General features: G+C 47.2%; 1 protein-coding gene across 3 annotated transcripts in view; it reads right to left on the bottom strand.

Annotated features, from left to right (window-relative positions):
• Positions 1-23,815, bottom strand: part of DAG1 (dystroglycan 1) — a 49,493-nt gene that overhangs the window by 25,361 nt on the left and 317 nt on the right. Inside the window, exon 1 of one of the 3 annotated variants that reach the window (XM_052646075.1) lies at positions 23,690-23,811. The exons of the other annotated variants lie outside the window; for them this stretch is intronic. The gene's annotated coding sequence lies outside the window, so the exon portion shown is untranslated. Of the gene's footprint in view, positions 1-23,689; positions 23,812-23,815 lie in introns of those variants that run through there. 3 annotated transcript variants of the gene reach the window in all.

The raw sequence follows: 23,815 nt of genomic DNA, 5'->3' as shown, positions 1-23,815 counted from the left end.
GACCTCAGAATCAGGCCTGGAGTGGAACGGACTTACATCTGAGCTGAACACAGCTGAAGAAACCCTTGAAGACACCCTTGTCCTCACCTCCCACTGCTTCTACCTCCTCGTTCTGCAGGCTTTGATCCCTCCCTGAGCACAAAGGAAGAAGTGGGTGTCCACTCAGTGCTAATTATTTGGAAATTCCTTCCTGACTTTTAGAACCCAAGGATTCAAAATTAAAAGCAAAAACAGATAAGGGGAGGACAAACGCAGAGGACTGTCTGTCTTCTCAAAAGGGTGCAGACACAATTTACCTCTTCCCAAGTACTGGGGGGACAATAGCGGCTACCAAGTATCGTACTTTTCAGCAGTGGCCAGCCTTTCCTGATGCACGAAGATGTTGTTTTCTTCTTCTGAATTTCCAAGCTGGGCTACCATCAAGCAAGAGTGGACTCCCACAGCACTAATGAACAAAGATTCCCACCAGCCCATAGCTTCATTCTTCAGATACTCTTCACATATTCTTTTCCCAAGGATCTTCAACTGGCTTCTAATGCGAACACCAAGGCACCCCACACCCTTCCCAGGCTCTAGGTAAATCATTTGTGCTGGGAGCTAACTGCCCCTTTTATAAATGACAAGTTTATTTCATGTCTTCGCATTGTATACCAACTCCAGTGAACCTTAAAAGTTCTGCAGTCTTAAGAACAGAGCTAATCAAGAGTCAGGAACCTCTTTGCATTTATCTTACACAGGGATAAAGCAGACACTGTGAGGGATTCATGGCAACATAGTATAACAGGCTGGCCCTCTAAGAACCACAGGGGTAGCTGCTGCCACCCAGCACAACGTCCTTGGTTGGGAAAGGAGACAGGAAGGCAGAAAGGTCACAGGTAAAGAGAAACTGTGAGTCAACTAGAGGGAGCTCTGTTTCTATCTTCTCAGACCCAAGCTGCCCCACCCCCAGAGCCTGACTGCTAAGAGAGGACTTGGTCTCTGCCTCTCCATGTGTCCCGTCACCTAGTCATCCCTTGGTAAGATTTCTGTACAGGGGAGTGGGCGAAGCAGAGACAAGACAGTCAGGACAACAACCGACAGGAACCAGAAACAGTGCCCTCCACACCCTGTTCAAGCTGTTTATCCTAAGGCAGCAAGCTAGGCTGGAGACACTTTAGTGCGATGAGAAAAAGGCCACAAAGACCACAGTCCTCACTCTCTAGATGGCTGCTGTAGGGTCCTTTCTGGGATTTCACTGATTGTTACAATGCAAGTAGATGCCTCACCATCAACATGACTCAGAACTGGACAGGGAGCAAACGGAGCCTCAAGCTCCTTGGAGATGCTTCTCATCCGAAGGGAGACAGCAGCCCTCCAGTACTGTGCCAGAATCACTGCCTGGATCACTGAGATCACTGCCTGCTGTATTCAGCCAATGAGTAGAAGAAAACCTTGACTTCTTTGTGACAAAGAACTAAGGAAAGTAAATTCACCAGTTATCAGGAGCATTTATCTACAGTGTAGCTTTTTTGTTTTCAAGTCAAGCTCTCTTTATAAACTCATACTCCTCAGACACCTCAAGTCACTCAAGCTCTCTAAGGCTAAGAAGCAGGAAGTCACCCAGCATGCTCTTGACACCAGAGTTGCCACCTCTCGTACCTCAAAGATTAGGGCAGCTGCAAACTCGAGCAGCGGTCTCTCAGAGGGTCCACCCTGTAAACGACCGCAGCTAGTTCAAAGAAGAACAATTTAAAGCGTGCACGTGTTTTTTGGTTCACCTGCAATGCAACCAGGGACCTCAGCTATCTCTTGCTTTTACAGACGATTACGTATTTGATTTTGACACTGACCGTGGAGCCAGGAAAGCAACAAGGCCTGAACCTCAACAGGCATCTGAGACCCAGTGAACACCTCACACAGGACTGGGTGCACCTGCCTGGTACTGATTACTCCTCTGTAATCACATCCTGCGGGATGACCCACAGCAACGAGTAGAGGGCCTGGGCACTGAGGCCTGTAAGAGGTTAGTGCACGGCAATTATGGGATGGGGTACAACAGGCTTTAAAGGAATCACACCCGACACATTCTCAAGGAGAACGGACATGTTCTAACTTCACCTACACCTTAACAGGGAAGCAGTGGTCCTGCCCAACAGAACCTCAGATGTGGCGATCCTCTGGGGATGGGACAGGAAAGAGGTCAGTGGTTACCAAAGGTCGCAGCAGTCCAGAGTGGAGAGCCACCAGCCTCCTAAATGCTGCTTCCTCGGGAAACCCACCCACCTCAGTCCTTCATTAACCAATTAACCCTTCACTATGGCTTCCCTTCTTTATTAAATCCTCAGAATAGAGACAGCCCAGGGGCTGTATCTGATTTGTTCACATTGTCCTAACGATGGCACGGGGGAACACAGGCCAGATCCAGATCTTCCCACGACACCAGAACCCACCTGGGGGAACTATGTCAAAGGCCACCTGACACCTCGATGGAGACCGCTGTTACTCCAAAGCTCTGACAAGAGGGAAGGGCACAGCCTCGTGGAGCTGGGCTTCAGGCAGTCCACAGCTTGAACAAGGCTCCCTGGCATCCATATTCAGCTATATCCTTCCTCTTCAGAAACTAGCTCAGTGGTTCTGCTAATTTCTCTAACAGTTAAGCAGAAATAAATTATTTTTGAGCAGGTGAAACCTTCTTTTATTTTGTTGCTAAAGTCCATCTCACTCTGTTAATGTCGTGTGTTCACTTTTTCCCCTTACAGCAAAAATTAAGAACTGGAACTCCTTTATTCAGTTCATGAAATGCCTTTATTGAACTGCAACAAGATTAAGTAACTGAATACAAAATTAGATTTATTTTTAAAGACTTCAGTAAATAAACATATGTACCATATGCATCCATATCCTGGTTTCTAACTGCTACTTTAACTAAAAGAAACCAAGGCTCCTTGTGGAAAGGGTTGACCCCAGGCCGGGGAAAGAAACCTGAAACATCTTGTTGCACTGGAAAGTCAGGAAGTGCTCAAACCACGATGGAGACATGTCAAAAGAACACAGGAGCCGGCCTCTGTGTTCCTGCTAGCCAAACCTGGGACAATTTGGGCCTCAAAATGCATAACGACAAGAATGGGTGATGTCACACTAAGTTATCAATGTGAAGTCACATACACAAAGCAATGAATGGAGGCGAGAAGGCTCTTCAAGTGAGATGACAATACAGTAGGAATGATGGTCTTAGAAGCATCACTGCATGCTGAAAGCAGAGGGTCCAAGTCTGATGAGGAACAGGATACTTACATAGTGTCCTCCCATGAATTACTTATTAATTGCAAAGGAAAAAACAGCAATTTTACAGAGGAAAAAACTGTCAGGTACCTTCCCAGCCAGGGCTGACCATCAGGACAAACCAGCACTGTGCACCTACTCACATGGGGCTGGTTATCAAAGACACTGCTGGAGCAACTGAGGACTCTAGACATGGAATTATTAACAGATTAGACACTGTACCAATGTGATATTTCCTCATGTTGACAGACATATTGTGGGCATGTAAGAGAACATCCTTATTCTTAGGCAATACATGATTAAGTATTTAGCAGTCAAGGGGGCATGGTGTTTGCCACTCACTCATGGATGGTTCAGGGGGAAAAAATGTATAGAGAGAGAAAAGAAAGAATGACAAAGCAAAAAGGAGGCAAAACAGAAACAGACAGTGACTGATGGTAGCGTATTTAGGAGTTTCCTGTACCACTCTAGCAATTTTTCTGCAAGTCTGAAGTTGTATCCAAATTTTGAGTTAGAAAAAAACAAGCTATGTGATATGGAAATAAGTGCTAAGAGAAAGGAAGGTGGGGCATGCTCTGCCTGTCTCACGACCTCAGTTCTTCCCCGACAAAGCAGCAATGTTCATCAGCAGTTGTGAGGCAAAGTCAGTAGATGAGCTCTGTGAACACTGATGGCCTAAGCAACCCTCATCCTAGCACTCACCTCACACCCTTGCACTCTGTCAACCAGCATCCCAGGCCCTAAGCTCCGTGACTACGTGATTCAAAACACAGCCCACCAGGTCCCTAAGTCCTCCTCTATGAGGCTAAATGGGAGTATCTTAAAACCATTTCCCTCTAGAAACACTACAAAGTATACCAAAAAAGGACTTTGTTTATTTGTTTTAAAATTGACTCGGATGATAATGGAAGAAAATGTCACACTGGGGCCTGAAATTACTACACTGGGCTATGTTTGCTCAAGATTAAAAATAGTTTCATCCTTCCTTCCCAGGAGCCTTCCCTCCTGGAGGGAAAAAACCCCTGACCAGACCTTCACCAAGTTCAGAGGCCCCAGAGCTAAACACAAGCTCTGGGCAGGCTGAAACTAGAGTTTCCCAGTATCAGATTTCCCACTAACAATCCCTGGGCATGATACAGAAGACACACAGTAAGCCTTGCAATGATGCCATCAGCTGTCAGGTCCTTTGGACTTACTGCAATAAAAGTAATTCAAATGGAGGTGACACAAATTTCATCAATATCCTACGACGTACATATGTGAGAGGCGGGGTTTCTTCAGCAGCTTTCCACAAATTACACATTTAAAGTGTCTCTAAACACTTAAACTAGGACATCTCTTTTTATTTCATTCTTACAAAGTTCAAATAGAATCACATAGCTCATAACTAATACTTTTCACACTTTACTAGAACTGGAAGACCTCAGCTCGAGTGAGCAGACCCGCCTCCTCACCCTCTACCGCTGCGTGTGGCACAGGCCTGTCCAAGTTTCCTGCGTGTTCTGGCCTGAAGGGTGCTCCCTCCCTCTCAGACGTGCATGCTTCTGGCAAGAGACTGGTGGATAAAATCCTGGATATAGAATTGCTGGGTCAAAGGTTATGTACCTTAGAAGTGCTAGAGACTGGCAAAATACCCTTCAATGTACATTCCAACTGAAAGAAATGAGTAACTTTTCCCTTACTTTCACTAAAACTGAGTTACTGTTAAACTCCTTTATTAATAACATGAGATGGAAGAGGAAGGAGGGAGAGACTGGTTCAAAGAGCATGAGACGGCCTGCCCCTCTCATGCTGTTGGATTAATGGGCAGAGTGGGCAGCAGGTGTCATAATTCAAGCTGGGAGTAATGGTGCTTCATAGTTAGCCAGTGCGAAAACAGGGGAGCGTGAGTGTCCAGGTGACTAATGAATCAAAACATGGCACTATGTTTTCCTAGTCAGACTTGACTACCTCAGAGGAAAATTGCTATGGAAAATTTACGAGCTAATTACTCCCAATAATAAGGTATCTGTGGTGCTCTCTGCTCCTATTGTGGGCCAGCCCTGGGCCCGGGTGCCTCTTGGGCCCACCCCAGAACAACTCTGGGCTCAGCGTAGTGGGGACACAAATACAAGTGCTGAGCCCAAGGAGAGGGACGCTAGAGGGTACTTGGGGGCTCCCGAGTCTAATCTTCATACTGTAGCTTCACTTTTCTGAAAATTTTCTAAACCGTATCGCTGAATCTAAGTTTGAGGCCTGTTGTCTTTCAACTGAGGGGCAGGGTCTCGGAGGAATGCTGGAGCCCAGCTGTCCTGGGGGTCACACCCTCCAGACTCCAGCAGCACTGCGGAAGAGCCATCTGTCCCAGACCAGTGCAGCCGTCCAGGACAGGCAGTTGTGTGTCTGAGCACAAAAGAGGTACTCACCAGTCCATTCCCATCTTCCTCTCCGATCAGCCTAACTTGTACCAATTAATGCCAATTAATCCAACAGAAAGTGGTGACCACCACAGTGATGGACCCACCACCGTCCTAAGATGACCCTCCCAGCTCTACACCATGCTGGCCCCTGGCCACAGTGATGGACCCACCATCGTCCTAAGATGACCCTCCCAGCTCTACACCATGCTGGCCCCTGGCCACAGTGATGGACCCACCATCGTCCTAAGATGACCCTCCCAGCTCTACACCATGCTGGCCCCTGGCCACAGTGATGGACCCACCACCGTCCTAAGATGACCCTCCCAGCTCTACACCATGCTGGCCCCTGGCCACAGTAATGGACCCACCATCGTCCTAAGATGACCCTCCCAGTTCTACACTATGCTGGCCCCTGGCCACAGTGATGGACCCACCACCGTCCTAAGATGACCCTCCCAGCTCTACACCATGCTGGCCCCTGGCCACAGTAATGGACCCACCATCGTCCTAAGATGACCCTCCCAGCTCTACACCATGCTGGCCCCTGGCCACAGTAATGGACCCACCATCGTCCTAAGATGACCCTCCCAGCTCTACACCATGCTGGCCCCTGGTTCAAGAACTGCCAGCAAAAGCAGGTGACACAGGCAACTCGATAAAGATGAAGGGGAGACAGGAACTGGGAACCAACTCTACCATGAGGACAGAGAGGAGCAGGAAGCCCGTCAGCAGCCGCTGAGGTTCCATTACCTGTTACAGGCACACATTAAACTACTGATGGATGAAGTGACAGGATGTCTGAGATGTGCTCCAAAACAACGGCGGGTGCAGGGGGACAACAGTCGGGAGTGTGAACGTGCAAGACTGGCCCATTGATGAGTGGAAGCTGATGGATGGTGGAGCTGGTGACAGGCCCAGGGGATTCATATTACTCTGTCTTTGACTGCACTTGAAATTCTCCACAAGACCAAAACCAAAACACAACAAAGGCATATCAAGAAAATTCCCAGCAATTTAAATGTGAAGTGTATCTAAGTCACTCTTAGGTGTTAGAAGCCATGGAAAAGAATGGCTTTTTATCAGTATTATTCGTAATAGCCAAAAGTTTAAACTACCCATATGTCCACCAACAGGAAAAGCAGTAGACTGTGGTATATTCATGCGTGAAATACTACAAAACAAAAGAGAACAATCTGCTGTACAGACCCACAAAGATGTCAGAGACCTAACATTCAGCAAAAGACAGGCTCCTCAAAGTACATGTACTCTATACCATTGCACTTACATAAAGGTCAAGAAAAGTGTGAGACTTCGCTGGTGGTCCAGCAGTTAAGAACTCACCTTACAATGCATGGGATGTGAGTTTGACCCCTGGTGGGGGAACTAAAATCATGCCACGACTAAGACCCAACATAGTTAGTTAAGTTGCTCAGTCGTGTCTGACTCTTTGCAACCCCATGGACTGCAGCCCACCAGGCTCCTGTGTCCATGGGATTCTCCAGGCCAAACAAATAAAGGTCATGAGGAGCAAAACCAGGCTCAAGGCCAGAACAGTGGTTACCTCTGGGGAGATGCTGATTGGGTAAACGCATGAGAGAACCTACTGGAAATTTTCTATATCTCAGTGGTCTATACATATGTAAAACTGTCAAGCTGTACATTTATGATTTATACATACTGCTACATGTAAATTTTGCCTTGGCTGATTTTTACAGTGAGAGTTAAAAAAAAAAATCAAACACTACTAGTCAGCAGGCGATTCAGTGAAACAACATCTATAACAGAATAAATGTTCAAGATCGAGATGACTCTGCTCTGGCCTGGGATCATTTTGGTTGGGGTCTGCTACCTACTTGCCACTTGTTAACACTTGAGGCAAAAGCAAGGACTCCCTCTAAGGAGCTTCACTCCTCAGGACACCAGAGCAGCCAACACCAGAAAACATGGCTTTAACTCCTGCTTCACCACCTGAGCAACTAGGCAGAGCTGCGGTTTGGACCTCATCAAATTCCAAGGAATTCAATTCTTAAATGTAGTGGTACAGATCTCGAATACAGGAAATTCAGCACTCCCCTCCCTGCCATGCCCGCTGCTGACATCAGCTCCTTTGGGCAGCTCCTGAGCGGTGCCCAGAAGCCTCTCTGGCCCTTCCACCAGCACAGCCCACACCTCCCTGACTCTGGAATTCCTTACATTCTCCTCCCTAAAGGACAACCCTCAGAAAACTTGGATTCAAGGCAAGAAAACAAAGCCTGCTCAGCCTCCTTAGGCCTAAGCAACCTTGATGCACACAGAGGATGCAAAAATCTGAATGCACCTGGCTTCAAAAGTATTTAAGCATAAAAATAAATGGAATTTTTAATGTGTGACTTAACAACACAATGAAAACACCACATAGCACCAGGGGAAGGCCAGATCAATTCTGATACATCAATCACAAGACACCTCTTCTCAGTGGCAGTTACCATCTGAAGGGCAATGGGCTTGCTATATATTGGGTTGGCCAAAAAGCTCATTTGGGTTTTTCCATTACAGCATATGAAGAAACCCAAACTCTTCAGCCAACCCTACTCACAGGTAGAGGCCAGCCGTGAGCAGAGCCCTGATCCTCCAGGGCCTCACAGCAACAGCTGATCTGGCAGCAACACTCTGAGGTGACCACGTGGTTGGCCCCACACCAGACCCTAGCTCAGGCTGCCCATCAAATTTTGGGGGTAAGCTGGGGTGGGCTTCAGACAAGGAAGCCAGGACTAGCGGACAAGTCCCTGGGCTACCCTCACACTGAAGCAACACTCATCTTGGCCCTCCACATGCCCCCCTCTCCAGCCACCAGCCAACAACACTGGCAGCTGACATGCCTCCCCATCCTGTCAGGCGAGTCTCTGCACCCAGGGCTGGAGACCAGCAGGTGAGGCCATGACCACACCCCACACAGGGTCCCACTATCCTCCCAAACTCTGTGGCCTGATGGCGCAGATATGGCGAAAGACTATGGCGTCTGGCTGCTCTCTAAGCTCTGACCCCTTGGGCTGTGTGCGCCCTACGTGGAAAAGGGTCAGTGTGGAGGAAGGAGCAAGGACCTGAGAGGGCCCTCTGTGAACCCACCTCGGTGAATGATGTTGGTTTTTAAAGTTATGACTCTTGTTTCGCATCTATTTATCTATTCACTAACTTTTGGCTGTGCTGGGTCTTCGTCCCTGAGTGCAGGCTTCTCATTTCGGGGACCTCTTGCTGCGGCTCAAGGGCTCCAGCGGGGCTCAGCAGTTAGTTCTGTGGTGCACGGGCTTAGCTGACCCGTGGCATGTGGCATCTTCCCAGACCAGGGATCGAACCCATGTCCCCTGCACTGGCAGGCAGAGTCTTAACCACTGGACCACCAGGGAAATCCCACCAGTGAATCAGACCAGAGAACACACCCAGCCTTTTCCCCTTGCCACACCTGTCACACCCATGCTGGAGAAACTGGTTTGACAAGGACGGCAGAGCCACTGAGAGGCTGAGCCGGCCTGGCCTCTCCTCAGGCCCCACTGTCCTGCCACAGAAGTGGCGCTCTGGGTCCCTGCCTATGAGCAAGATACGGAACAAAAGGAAAGCAAAGGCCCAAACCACCTCCACCTTGCCAGAAGGACCAGAGCTGAGGCCGATCGAGCCTTTAGATCCAGCTGCCGATTCAAAGTAAACACAGAGAAGGGCGTGCTGCTCTGCACCCTGGGACACAACTGCTCAATCTGGCCTGGGAGAGATCCCACAGGTCTAACTAATGGCCCAGGTTCTACAGCAGATAACTGCCAGGAAACAGGACAGAGTGGGGGAAATGTAGATAAAGAAACTTAAAACATGCCAATTAACAAAACAGGCACAAATTAAACTGCAGTGCCTAAGGACAGACATTTGGGAGAATAAAACCATATTTTAAAAAAAGTAAGGAAACGGCTACAAAAGGACAGGATGGGGTCACCTTGGAAAGGAAGGGAAAGAGCAGGCTGTGGCAGGATTGGGGCGTACTGAGAAGCCTCTGGGGGAACAAATAAAGCTCTCTTCTTGACCTTATAAGTTACTAAGCTCCACTTTTTTTGAAGGGGGGTGGTCTTGTTTTCTCCATTTTTGTTTTATTTTTTACACTAGTGAGGTTTTTCCCAAGTCAAAAATATATTAAATAAATAAATAAGATGAACTAAACATAAAACTGGGCTTCCCTGGGGGCTCAGCTGGTAAAGAATCCACCTGCAATGCCAGAGACCTAGGTTTGATCCCTGAGTTGGGAAGATCCCTTGAAGAAGGGAATGGCTACTCACTACAGTTTTCTGGCCTGAGAATTCTACGGACTGTATAGTCCATGGGGCCGCAGAGTCGGACACAACTGAGTGACTTTCACTTTTAAACATAAAACCAGTCCTGGAAGAGCTTGAGGGCTTTGCGAAGCAGCATTTGCAGAAAGAGAACCACACCAGGAAGCCTGGAAAAGAGAGGGTGGCCTCACAGGAAATTGGGAGGGGACCTTCTCTAATTCAGGGGTTCAGCCTTGGGAACCACCACTGGCGGCTAACTCAAGTCCCACACTCTCCAATAGCTCTGCTGCTTGTTAAGCTGGTATTGCAGCCATAACTGGTTCCCACGGGCAGGGTAAAGGTGGCATAGTTTTTTTAAACTGAGTGCCCCCAAATCCCAACATGTCTAGTCATTAGTCCCTTCACAGCAGATTTTCCTGACTCCCAGGGCCTGAAGGGTTTTTAACCTGCTCCCTTGGCAAAGCACACCAGCTCTGCCTTTCAGGCCCCTCAACTCGGGGCGAGTCCAACCTCACAGCCTCTGTTTCTGTTCAGCTGGCTCTATCTATGTGGCCAGAACTCTGTCACCTCAGGACTGGCCAAAGTCATACTCGTCTCCCACCCCTGCCACTAGCTGACCTGGCCCATGGTGGCCTCCAGTCCCCACCCCTCACCATCCCCAGACAGTAACCCCTTGCACCCCTGCCTCCTACCTCCTCCGCTGACTTGGGGATTAACAACACAAACAGAGCAAGGTTCCTCCACACACTGGGAGTGATCCTCTCCCTCCCGACCTCTTTCTAAGGCTCACATTCCCTAATTCCCCTCCCATCTCCTCTTGCAGCTTCCCCAATTATCCCCAAAGCCCCCACACACACACACGCACTCTCTCATCCAAATCAGCACCAAACCAAAATGGCTCCCCATAGTCACCTCTGCCACCTGAAACTCCACCTCGAAGGCCCCGCCAGAATCACACTAAGGTATGGCGTCAGGGCCAGGGAAGAGCCCCACAGGCCACAGACACGGCAGGGTGCACCTGAATGTCAGCCTGGCTTTGAAAATAACCCATCACTGCCTGCCTGCTCCGTAAGCTCCTCTCCCTGATCCCTCACATCACACACCTTAAACTATATATACAAAATACAAACGACCTTAATCCAGTCACCCACCATCTCTTGACAGTTTTAATACTTCTGTGCTTCAGACAACCTAAATGAGCAGCCTAGCGAAGGAATGTGGACATCATTATGAACACCTCTGGGCATCCTGCTTTCTCCACCCAGATCCAAATCTGAAAGCAAACTACCAAGGTCAACAACCCCCCCACAATGATAAGGAGTCTGCAGTGCCTGCAACAGAAATGGACCACCTCCACAGCAGGGTTTTCTTCTCTCGTCCTGAGCATCAGCTCCTCACAGCGGCCTCCTCTGTGAGGCCCTGCCCTGACCCAGAGCTACTCTCAGGCTGGGAGAAGCCCTGTGGGCTCTGCTTCCTTTCAGAGGCTCTAGTGACCATTTAGAGATTCTCTGCTCCCCTCTGGGGGGTATCTTGTCATTTTCTTATCTGATAACAGCCAACAGCTTTATACTCAATGCCTCTAAAACAAAGGTCAGAGACCAAATGTCTTCACTATCTGGAAATCACCTGGAGCCTTCTCCAGTAGGAACCCACAGGCAGCTCCCTCTGGACACAGAATCATAAAGCCTGGTGCTTTCATTATCCCAAGGCTGGAACCCAATTTTTGTCTTTAGGATAATTATCCTCCACTCAGAAATCAGGCAACAGTGCCTGTACGCTTATCTTCCTTATACTCAGCGGCTCTAAGCTCGGTTTGTCCCTCAGGGGGTCAAGGAAGCCCCAGACACTTCAGGTTTCTAGGGATGATGCTGACTTTACAGAGTAAGGTTCTGACATTCTGGACTAAATTCATCCTACTAAGTACCAGACCACCTGACCTGCCTCTTGAGAGATCTGTATGCAGGCCAGGAAGCAACAGTTAGAAGTGGACATGGAACAACAGACTGGCTCCAAATTGGAAAAGGAGTACGTCAAGGCTGTATATTGTCACCCTGCTTATTTAACTTATATGCAGAGTACATCATGGGAAACGCTGGACTGGAAGAAACACAAGCTGGAATCAAGATTGCCGGGAGAAATATCAATAACCTCAGATATGCAGGTGACACCACCCTTATGGAAGAAAGTGAAGAGAAACTCAAAAGCCTCTTGATGAAAGTGAAAGAGGAGAGTGAAAAAGTTGGCTTAAAGCTCAACATTCAGAAAACGAAGATCATGGCATCCAATCCCATCACTCCATGGGAAATAGATGGAGAAACAGTGGAAACAGTGTCAGACTTTATTTTTTGGGGCTCCAAAATCACTGCAGATGGTGATTGCAGCCATGAAATGAAAAGACGCTTACCCCTTGGAAGAAAAGTTATGAGCAACCTAGATAGCATATTCAAAAGCAGAGACATTACTTTGCCGCCTAAGGTCCATCTAGTCAAGGCTATGGTTTTTCCTGTGGTCATGTATGGATGTGAGAGTTGGACTGTGAAGAAGGCTGAGCGCCGAAGAATTGATGCTTTTGAACTGTGGTGTTGGAGAAGACTCTTGAGAGTCCCTTGGACTGTAAAGAGATCCAACCAGTCCATTCTGAAGGAAATCAGCCCTGGGATTTCTTTGGAAGGAATGATGCTAAAGCTGAAACTCCAGTACTTTGGCCACCTCATGGGAAGAGTTGACTCACTGGAAAAGACTTTGATGCTGGGAGGGATTGGGGGCAGGAGGAGAAGGGGACGACCGAGGATGAGATGGCTGGATGGCATCACTGACTCGATGGACGTGAGTCTGAGTGAACTCTGGGAGTTGGTGATGGACAGGGAGGCCTGGCGTGCTGCGATTCATGGGGTCACAAAAAGTCGGACGCGACTGAGCGACTGAACTGAACTGAAATAACAAATTTTAAGTCTTAAAATTCCTGTTCTAAAGAGTTCCAGCCCTACAGCTCAGCTGGACTGTATGTTCCAGGTACAGAAACTACTGCTGCCTAACATTCAACCAGGCACGCCCACTGGCTCCAAGTCTCTTAAAATGCATCTGCTAGCTGAAAAGTCAGTTTTATAAGTCCCCTAGTCAAGAAGTCATATGGTCACATGGGGAAAAAATAAGTATATGTTAAAAAAAAAATAAGCATACGTGTAGCCCTTTGAAAACCAAGGGCATTTCAAACCAGGCAGGCAGTGCAGTTGAATATTCAGAGAGAGATAAATAAACAAACAAAAAAAGGAAACCAAGCACTTCTTGTCAATCAATTCATATGACAACCTTGCCAGGCTGAGTTCCTTCTACTGCCTTAGTGAGGCTCAAGCAAAGAAGCTGGGCACGTCGAAGAATCGCCAAAGGAACTCCTTACAAACAATGCTATCTAGCAGCCAAAATCCTTGATCCTCAAACTATTTTTGTCTTTTATTCATCTCGCTGGGGCCAGTCCCTCCTGGATCAGCCACCCTAAGAGAGACACCACAGTGCTCAAAGCTCCCCAGGTGACCGAGCAGTCAAGCCATTGCTGCTTTTTGGGAAGCACAGATGGGAGAATCCCATGGACAGAGGAGCCTGGACACAGAAGTCCACAGGGTTGCAAAGAGTTAGACATGACTGAAGTGACTCAGCACGATGGGCTCACAGTCTAAGGCTTTTTAAAAAAATATATAAGATACTACTTGGTACACATAAAATAGAATTTTAAAAAATAAGATACTACTTGGTACACATAAAATATAATCTATTACATATGTAAAATGAAACACAATTTAAAAAAAGCCTGAATCAATCACTTAGCCTAAGAAATATGTCCAGCCTGTATTAAATATTGGGCTTCCCTGGTGGCTCAGATGGTAACCAATCCGCCTGCAATGGAGGAGACCCAGGTTAGATCCCTGGGTTGGGAAGATCCCCTGGAAAAGGGAAGGGAAACTCACTTTAATACTCTGCCTGGAAAATTTCATAGACAGAGCAGCCTGTCGGGCTACAGTCCAATGGGTTGCAAACAGTCAAGATGCAACTGAGCAACTAACACTTTTTTTTTAATTATTAACTACTGGACTGTCAAGTTTACACCAGAAAAAGTACAAGTGTAAGAATAACAGGTACCAATTATGGAGAGGTGTAGGACTCACTACCGGAAAGTTTTGGTTTCTCTTCAGCAGCCTATGGGCACGAGATTCTCTCCCAATTTTACTGAGGCAGGGGGGACAAGGGAGCTCAGGACATCTGGTATATTCCCTTCTCAGGCTCAGGTTTCTACTGCTGAGGGTACTCAGTGTTTTCACTGTCCAATCTCATCGAACTTGTACCACAGGTCCTTGCTTGTCTTGCTAAGAAGCAAGGGCCTTTAGTGGGTAGACCTCACCTCTTGGGAGGTCACAACTCAAGAGACCATAGCATGACAAGGCACTATCTGAAAAAACAACTCTCCTTTAGAAAACTCAGTATCATTTATAAAAAGAGCTGGCATCTGCAGTGTTATCTCAACACAGCAAGTTTTATTCCTTTATTTGATAAGAACCAGTGCCACTTCCAATCTTAAAATGGAGAAGGAAGCAGATCACTCTGCTCAGGTAGCAGGTTAAAATAGGCTTGAAATTTTTTTTTAAGAAAAAAAAAAAGTAGGAGGACGGCAAACATCCAGGGCAATGCAAGTACCAGCTGCTCCTTTCACAAGACACTTCCCAGAAAACAAAGAAACTGTGCATGCTGAAGCATCATGGAAGAATGGATTTTTTTTTTTTACTATGATCAAGAACAATTTCAAATCGAGGCATTCGTGGTACAGTGGGTAGCTTAGCTGCCTTCCAAGAACAACTTCCAGGACCGTTCCAAAGTCAACCTACTTGGGTTTTAGAGGAGCAAATTTCTCAGTGGCCTTCCAGGCAATCAATATAGACCTCATGTAGAAAAGGCCTTCGCCAGCTCCAGGCAGGCCTGACTGGGCCTTCTCCATCTCCCGTCCACTACCAGCTCGCTCAACTACCCTTCACAGAACCTGCTAAACAACTGCTGACAACAAACCTGGCTCCTTATCTGAAGCCGACGCCCTCAAAAGAGAGGCAGCCAGTGACCTCTATCTGTTCACTCTCTAAGTCATTAAGGTCTCCCTTAAATCATTAAGTATCGCTTACGTTTTTTTTCCAAGGACACACTCGCCTGGGGTCAGGAGAACTACCTGATGGGTAAGGCAGTTTGGTATCAAGAGAGAGCTCCTGTATCCAGAACAAACCTGTTTCTTAAAAGGCTAGGTCTCGGGACTTCGCTGGTGGGCCAGTGGCTTAGATTGCATTCCCAATGCAGGGGGCCTGGGTTCGATCCCTGGTCAGGGAATGTCGATCCCTGGTCTGCATGTCACAACTAAGACCCAGTGCAGCCAGATAAATTTTAAAAAAAAAAAAAAAAAAATTTTTTTTTTTAAAATTTCTCTGGCTTCTCCTATCCCATATTCCAGCATTTCACTTCAACGAGGTCTACAGTTGATTAAAGCCAAAATAAGTTTTTCCCAGCTCTACTGAGATACAACTGAAGACAAGAATAAATTTGAAAACCAAGAATCTAAGTCCAGTTTCATTCACAAATAGATTAATCCGAGGCTTCCCAGTGGATTCAGAACACAACAAAGGCCTAGGGCAACTCCCCAGGCTCCTGTGAGCAGGCACTCAGTCACCCTTGGGAGCAGCAGGCCTGCCTCTCCAAATATGGCCTGAGATCTGTCGCAAGAGTGAGCTCAGCCCTGGAAAGGGGTCCACAAGAATGCTGACCAAGACATGACAAAATCAGAGCGCAGCCCCGAGGGCAAGCACAGCATTGGCACTGTGGCTCACAGCACTCCTGAATGGCAGGGCAGCCCGTGAGGAAAGGACGGCTCGGCGGGCTCGTGGCCCCCGCAGCATCCCGTCGCCACGGCAGACTGCAGAGCGGCCACGGCGGGCCGGACACTTAGGTGGAGAGCTGTGCACAGCCCACAATGGGCCCCATTCTCCCTGGAACCACGTGGCAGGAGGGGAGAGGGGAGGCCGGGACATTCCTTCACCCCCTCACATGGAGGGAAAGGGCACAGGCAGCCCAGGGCAGCAGAGGCCTGCAGAAGAAAATAGCCTGAGCAGCCATTTTCCCTTCTAGCTGCACTAGCCAGAAAGGACCCCTCCTGAAGAACCAGAAGGGAGTCCTGAGGTGCCAACTGATTGAGTCATGTGGATTAGGTGGCCTACACAGGTGTCCTCTCTCTGGTCAACAGTGTCCAACCAGAAGGAAAAAAACAAACACACACACACTCAGGCACCCCACGGTCCCCATCAGCCCAGGGCTCGTACTGCAAGAACAGTCAACTTTTCCCGCTAAAGATTTCTTCCCAGTGCCCAGGAATCCAGTCACTTTTTAGACTACTTTTAAAACTGGATAAAGCACATGCTCAGACTGGCAAACACAGTGTGTTAAGTCTATACTATTGTCCCTTCTGACAAAATATTGTGATCTTTTCCAGGTAAGCGGAAACAACAGCTGGGAACAACCCAGAGAAGGAAAGGAGACAGGAATTCTGTTATCTGTGACATTAATGAATTCTATTTTTAGATCTTTAATAAAGAGTTTCTAGTCTCCTCCTAACAAATCTCTCTACTCAGGCAATTCAGTCTTCCCAACATTGCTCAAAAGTCTAAAAATAAAAGACACTTAGTCCAGGATGCTTACCATAACAGGTAAAGCAAAGTTCTCGACACTTCCTCATTTTCCACAAGACCCAGTTCTACTCATCAGGCTAGTCTCCGCTATTCAAAAATCCAGTAAGTGAGGCTCCCTGAGGTCAGGTCAGATCCAATGCAAAGACAATCCACCAGCCCAAGCAGAAGTAGGCACAGGAGATTTACAGCGACGAGAGACAAATGCGTTATGAAAGCATTTCTTGTATAATAAAGGCCCAGAAAATGGATGGTGTATCACGTGCTGATTAAGAGCCAAATAAAAAGAAAATAGTATTTGCAGTTCTATCATTGACTTCATCATTTTCCTTGGCAAAAACCGGCTAAAGAATCAACCCAGCCCTGGAGAACAACTAGGCTAATTAAAAGAGGCATTTCCGAAAGCCAAGGCAGAACTGGTTCACTTCTGCCACAGACAGCCTCGGGAGCCTCCTTAAGTAATCCTTTATCAACCCCTGGAATTCCTGGGGGAAATGTTCCCAGTACAGTGAGAAGTAAAACAGAGACAACTCTAACATTTGCCAAAACAGGCATCTTCCAATTCCACGAATTTGTTTCAATGCATATACATTAACACCAGCTATTAGAAAGGACTCTGTAAGCAGCGCTTCTTATTTGTGGATTTCCATACTCCATATACAAAAACTCAACATTCACAGAAATGAAGAGCAAATGCCAAAACAGACGAAAATGGGCACGGGCCTCTTTTTCCCTGAGTATGACACATCCTTCCAAGGGCTTCACTCGTCCTTAAGCTTCCCTCAACTGGCACACTCCCCTATACTTAGGGTATCCAAGGGCTGTGACTGCCTCAGGAAGAATGAATCTGTGGCTACACATACCCCCAGTGGCAGGGAATATCGAGTCTTGGCCTCCATGCAGCTCTAAAAATTGCACACACATGCAAGTCACAGAAAAGGGGCTAGGGAAAATGTATACAGTGCTTAAAAAATGACATTCAATACAAACCTGCCTTACTTGATGTTATAAATGGGCTCCTTCAAAACTGTAAGTCACACTGCACTTTTTCCAAAAATTTTATATTTCATATTGTGAAGGTAAGAAAAAGAATCTTAAAAAAAAAAAAAAACAACTATATACAAAGATGTCAACGGCAATATTATCTACTATAACTAAAGTAAGATTAACAACCATGTAAGAACGGAAGACAGGTTAACCATCAGAAATGTTACATTTATAGAACAATGAATACTATAATGCTGGGAGGGCAAAAGCAAGATTAAAAATTAAATTTTAACTCGGTAAAAGTGCTGCCCAAGGGCCATCTCTGGAGGATACCCAGGAATCAGAGGATGCCGGCTGCTTCTAGGGAGGGGAAGCAGGGACCGAGGGGACAGATAGAAGAAAGATTTCTTTCCCCTGTACAAAAATCCTTTAGAACTTTTTGAGATTAACCATGTGTTAGCATTTACTATTTAAAGAGGGAATAAAGTTGGGGAAGACAAGAGATTTTCCCCTTACTTTTGACTTTTATCTTCCACGTTTCTTTTTTTAAATACATGCATTATTTAATACAGCTTTTGCCCCACTACAGTGCTTTAAAATTCCATGATCATTTTGCCAAGTACGTGACTATCCCTCCTCTTGCTTTAGCAGCCATCTCCCTTTCTAAGTACCTTTCTTCAGGCTCTAGTGCCAGGCTGCTTTAAAAGCCTTATCTTAAGGGGACTTCCCAGGTGGTCCAGTGGTTAAGACTCCTCATTTCCACTGCAGGGGGACTAAGATCCCACATCCGGTGCAGCAAGGACCAAAAAAAAAAAAAAAGGCCTTATCTTCCTGGAGAGCAGAAGCCCTACAGGAAAAGAAGGAACCAATATTGGTGAATGTCCACAACCAAGGCAGCATTACATACACCACAACCACTACCTCCAAAGGAAGTGGGGCGCGCCACTCAATCTGCCCACACCACCAGCCACCCTTTATTGCCAAAGGATGACAAAGAAAATGAAATGTCTTCTGTAGAGTCAATCTAGGATCGAAAAATTATAAACAGTTTCAAAACCTACAAAATTAATTTTGATGTCTAAAACTCAGACAGGGGTATTTTCAAAAATAATTAGCTCAAGAAGGTATAAATGAAAAGCAAAACCTCAACACTATTAAATGCATCACAGGATGTGTAGGTTAAAGACACTGTTATAAAAATGGTTTTTTATATTCAGCTAATTATTCCCATGAGGATTCTACTTATAAAATATAAATTAAGTCAACATACTGCAAAAGTTCATTCAGATTTACTTCACTCCAGCAGAAAACATAGGACAGTTTCATCAACTTAGACACACTCAGTTCATGATACTGGACCATGGCATGCCATCCATCCTTCCACCCTGGACCCAGAGCAAAGCTAGAAAATGCTTAGCTCTCTCAAACCCAAGGAATGGGAAAATAGGAAACCCTATTTGCTAGGGCTAAATTAAGCCCTCTGGCTGGTGTAATTTTGTAAACTACTCTAAAATCCTATTTATAGAAATTGCTATCTGAGCAGTATCACTAATGATCAGAGTGAAGAGTGGCGGTCAAAAGGCGAAGCAGGTTATGCAACTCAAAGGAAGACTACTTTAAATTAGTGCCCAAAGGCATGGGCACACAAAGACCTACTGGGAAATGACCAGATTAATTACCTGCATATTCAAAACCACCAACATCTTATTCCTGGACTGGAGCGTCAACCCAAGAAAAGCAGAGAAAGATGGGGGCTTAGGCAACAAGCACTGGCAAAGGCACAGAAATATTCCTGAATGTGGAGGAGGGAGAAATCCCTGACCGATACACAGAGCACCTAGAAGCCCCCACTACCTGTATTCTCACTCAGAGTTCCCCTATGGTTCAATACCCTAGTCCCCCTCCGGGTCCCCTTTCATGTTCACACCAGCATTTCTTAATTCTCTGATACTCTGGAAGCCTCCAGCCTCCAAGCCATTACCCTCTGCAGTGGCTCAAATTTAAACAATATACCCTGGAACCTGGAATATTGAATCATACTTCTCCTTGCTGACCTCCTACACTGGTTAGGGAAAAAACTCTTAAGACGGGACTTCCCTAGTGGTCCAGTGGCTAAGACTCCACTCTCCCAATGCAGGGGGGCTGGGTTCAATCCCTGGTTGGGGAATAGATCTCACATGCCCCCACTAAGACCTGGCAGAGCAAATAAAAATAATAAATAAATAAAACCTTAAAAAACCCCAAAAAACTCGGAAGACCTCACTCTTATTTTTGCCCACCCACAAAATGAGTCCATCACCACTTGCCATTCAGCTAGACTAGTTATATGCCTCTTATCAAAAAGGCTACGATCAAAAAAAAAAAAAACCAACTTAAAAAGGAAGCATGTGGTAAAGGGGCTCTGACGTCACACCTTCATGGGACACCTTTAGTTTGTCTCGCACAGGTCAAATGTGCAAGTCACTGGCCATTCTTTACCTAAAATCCAGTCTAAAGCTGCATTACACCCACTGTGATTCTGAGTATCCAAAAGTATAGATGTTTCCCTCTACCTACCAAGTGGGTCAACAAGTGCTCTCTTTTGTTACGTTTCCCTCTCTTTTGCCCTGTTGCTTGCCTGCCACAGAAACTCAAGCCTTCCCCACTTCAGGCAATCTAGGGGCCCTTCTTTTTAATTTTTTTTTTTTTTTTTGGCCATGCCACACACCTTGTGGGATCTCAGCTCCCCGACCAAGGATTGAACCCAGTCCTCTGCAGTGACACACTGGAACACTAAGGAATTCCCTAGGGGCCCTTCTTTATTCGGAGTTTCTCAAGTCCTCATCAGTGCTTGGCTAATGCAGCCTTATATCTTCATCTTTCCACTGTCAACCTCCTGCCTCAGTCTGTGGTAGATCCCTGCTGCTACCAGCAGCATTCAGGTCCCTAACATCTGCTGAACTGGCTCATCTTGAACCTTCTTCATCTCCACTGCCCTGCTGACCACTGTTCTAGTTCAGAGCCACTATCTCCCCAATAGACCACAGCAGTAACTAACCTGTCTCTAATCCAGCCCAACCTCAATATTCACACTGGGGGCTCACTTCTGAAAACCCAGAGCTGATCCCATCACAGTTGTGTTTTGAGATCTCCAAGGTTTCCTGCTCTTCCATAACATCAAACTTCTCCATGTGGCCTTCTGACTCCAACTCAACCTTCCAGAACATACAGAAAAACAGCCCAGCCTTCTCCCCCTGGCCCTTTTCCTCTGTTCACTTCTTTTTCTTCCACACAACTGTGACCTTCTTGCCACCACTCCTTCACCAATCAAACCACTAACCCTTCTTGAAGGTCTAGCTCAAATGTAGTTCTCCCCTAAGGTCTGCCCTCTCCAGCCTAGGACCCAAGTTCATTGGCTTACTTCAGTACAGTGCCCAGAGCCACCGGCGCAGGGCTCAAGAAGGCTTTGATAAACCCTAGATTTCTGAAAATGGCCCCTCAGAGCATGTTCCTGGAGCTCCATGTGGGATCACTGATCACTTTCTCATATCATCCCAGCATTCTGCCCACCACCAAACACCCGGGCTTGGGCTTTGCCAGAGAAGAACCCAACTGAGACCACCATTATTAATCTGATACAACAAAAACACAGATGGGTATAGCCAAACGTCCAATCAGGGTTCAAATCCTAATTCTGCCACGTGACAGCTGTGTGACCTTGGGAACATTCCTTCATCTGTGACTCAGTTTGCTAAGCCACTGGAAAGGACTCTCAGAAGCATTCACAATAGGGCATGTAGAGCAGAAACTCAGAAGGCCCTCGACTGTGCTGGTGTAGATCCATCGCATCACTGATCCAGAGCTCAGGAAAGGCTGGAATGACTGTGAGGTTAAAGGACTGAACATGCTCTCATTTGCCTCAACAGGGATGAACACATATCTGTTTACTTCAGGGGTTAATATACCAGCCCTGCCCAAGAAAAATTGCAATGCCCCCAGTTCAAGTGAGAAATAAGGTTTAAGGTTGTTAACAAAAAATGCTACGCCTCTCCTTTTGTAAACAACAACCCCAGTCTAAGTGGCCAGAGGGTCCCTCAAAATTCCACCATATTCAGTGTTCAAGAGACACTAGCAAATTTACAGAAGAGGTGATTTAAAGCCTTGGTCATGTTAAATATTCTGGCCCACACATTCCTGAATAGAGCCTCCTCCCCCATCACAGCCTGGAATTCCCTTTGCTCAAACTTTTCAGCTAGTCTTCTCAGCTGGCTCCTTCACCCTCATCTGTCCTCTAAGGGTTTAACTCAGAGCCCTAGGTCCTTTTCCCATCTTCTCACTGCACTATCTATGTGACCACCAACAAGACCTTTCTAAACATAGGTCTGGACCACACCACTCCACCGAGGAAAACCCTTCCCAGACTCTGCCACCTTGAGTATGAAGTCTGAACTCCTTGGCACAAGAGAAAGGCCAGGGGCCCCCACCTCTCAAGCTGGAGGACTCACAGGTGCTATTTTAGGCACTCACATACGTGTGGTTCCCTGAGTCCAGACCTTGCTGTCCCCCAGCTAATTTTTGCTGGCCTTGCAAGCCTTGGCTCAGGAATTCCCTCTCTCCTCAGGCTCCCAGAAACCATCTGAGCACAGAGTGGGCAGACACTATCAATCATAGGTTCCCCATCCCCCACTGTCCACCATACTGACTTCCATAAGGGCAGAACCAGGCTCTTTTTTAGGGCTGGACAAAAAAATTGTTAGGGCTTTTCTGGAAAAGTGTATGGACAAATCTCAATGAACTTTTTGGCCAACCCAATACAGGGGTCCCCTGGACCTCCCACAGAATCTGGTAAGTAGTGAAGTCAAGTATTTGTTAAATAAATGAATGTACTTTGCCAAATCAATTTTTCAGAACAGTGAAGCCTGGCTCTCTCTCTGCCTCTTTCAACAGAGGTACACAGCAACACAAGCTTTCATATTCCAATCAGATGTCTGTTGCTCAATTTGCATTGCTTATATCTCCTTTCACATAGTAACCTGCAAGCCTTCAACAGGCTCATCGAACTCCCTCCCCAAATCTCACTGCTCCAAGAAATGGCTCCTCAATCTCCTTTAAGAACGCAGGCCAGGAGCTCTGATTACTTGGCTCCAAAGCCAGCAAAGTTCAATTCAACTTCATATTCAAACTATGCCTCCCATGCTGAATTCTTTTTTTAGAAAAAAGGACATCCCCAAATTATCTCTCTCAACAGCTAAGCATAGAACAACCTGATAAAGTTACAACAACCCATCTACACCAAACTCTCAAACACCTGGTAGCACATTCAACTCTCCATCTGAACTGATGTCCTGTAAACACCACCTCCCTGCACAGAAGTCTGGCTTCCAAGCTTATTTAGGGAAACAGCAGGCCCGGCTCTTAAGTTAGAACTCTAGGCTATAACCGTGCTGTCCCAGGCTGTAGCTCTCACCAAGGCCAAACTTCACGGTCACCATTAAAACTCATTCTGAAGTTCACAAGTCGAAGAGCTTCTCAAGTCATAGAGATTAAAATACGCATTTTAAATCAGCAGCTGAGATGGCGTGAAATTAACTTGAAATTTACGGCAGAAGCCTTCTAAACCCAGAGAGCCATTTCTCCGAAGACATTTTCCCAAATATTCCTGCAGGTGAAGATGGTTTTCCAAACACTAAGTGAAAAGGTAGTAGCAGGCTTCCAAAGAAGCCCAAGTGTGTCTGTGTGTGAAGGGGTGACCCCAAGCCTCTGAGCTCAGGCTCCGGCGGCTGCGGCGCCCTTCCCCGCCTCCTGAGGGGACTCAACGCCCCAACCTCGGGATCTGACCAAGCTGGGAGGCGCGACCCTCGGTGGGAGCCCGGGAGGCAGTCCGCAGGCCGGCCGCACACGCCCACGGCCGACGCGCAGGCCCCGCGTTCCCGGGAGCGCGGGCCGGGCTGAGGCCTGGCCCATCGCCGCGGCGCGCAGCCCGGGCCCGGACTCTGGACGCCCCCAGCCTGTGCCTGAGGGGCCGAGAGCAAAGGGCGGCTCTACCCGGGCCCCGCCGCCGCCTCACCCGCAAGGACGTCCGCGACCGTGTCCCGGCCCCGGGCCAAACAGCGAGCAGCAGCAGGTGTTCCTCGGGAGGCTCCGCCGGCGACGGAGATTGGGGGGCCTGGGCTGGCAGGCTCGGCGGCAGTGC

Source organism: Budorcas taxicolor, chromosome 1, assembly GCF_023091745.1.
Source record: "Budorcas taxicolor isolate Tak-1 chromosome 1, Takin1.1, whole genome shotgun sequence".
In the NCBI taxonomy this organism is placed as follows: Eukaryota; Metazoa; Chordata; class Mammalia; order Artiodactyla; family Bovidae; genus Budorcas; species Budorcas taxicolor.
The sequence above is the reverse complement of the archived record's forward strand: the minus strand, read 5'-3'. Positions and strand labels throughout refer to the sequence as shown.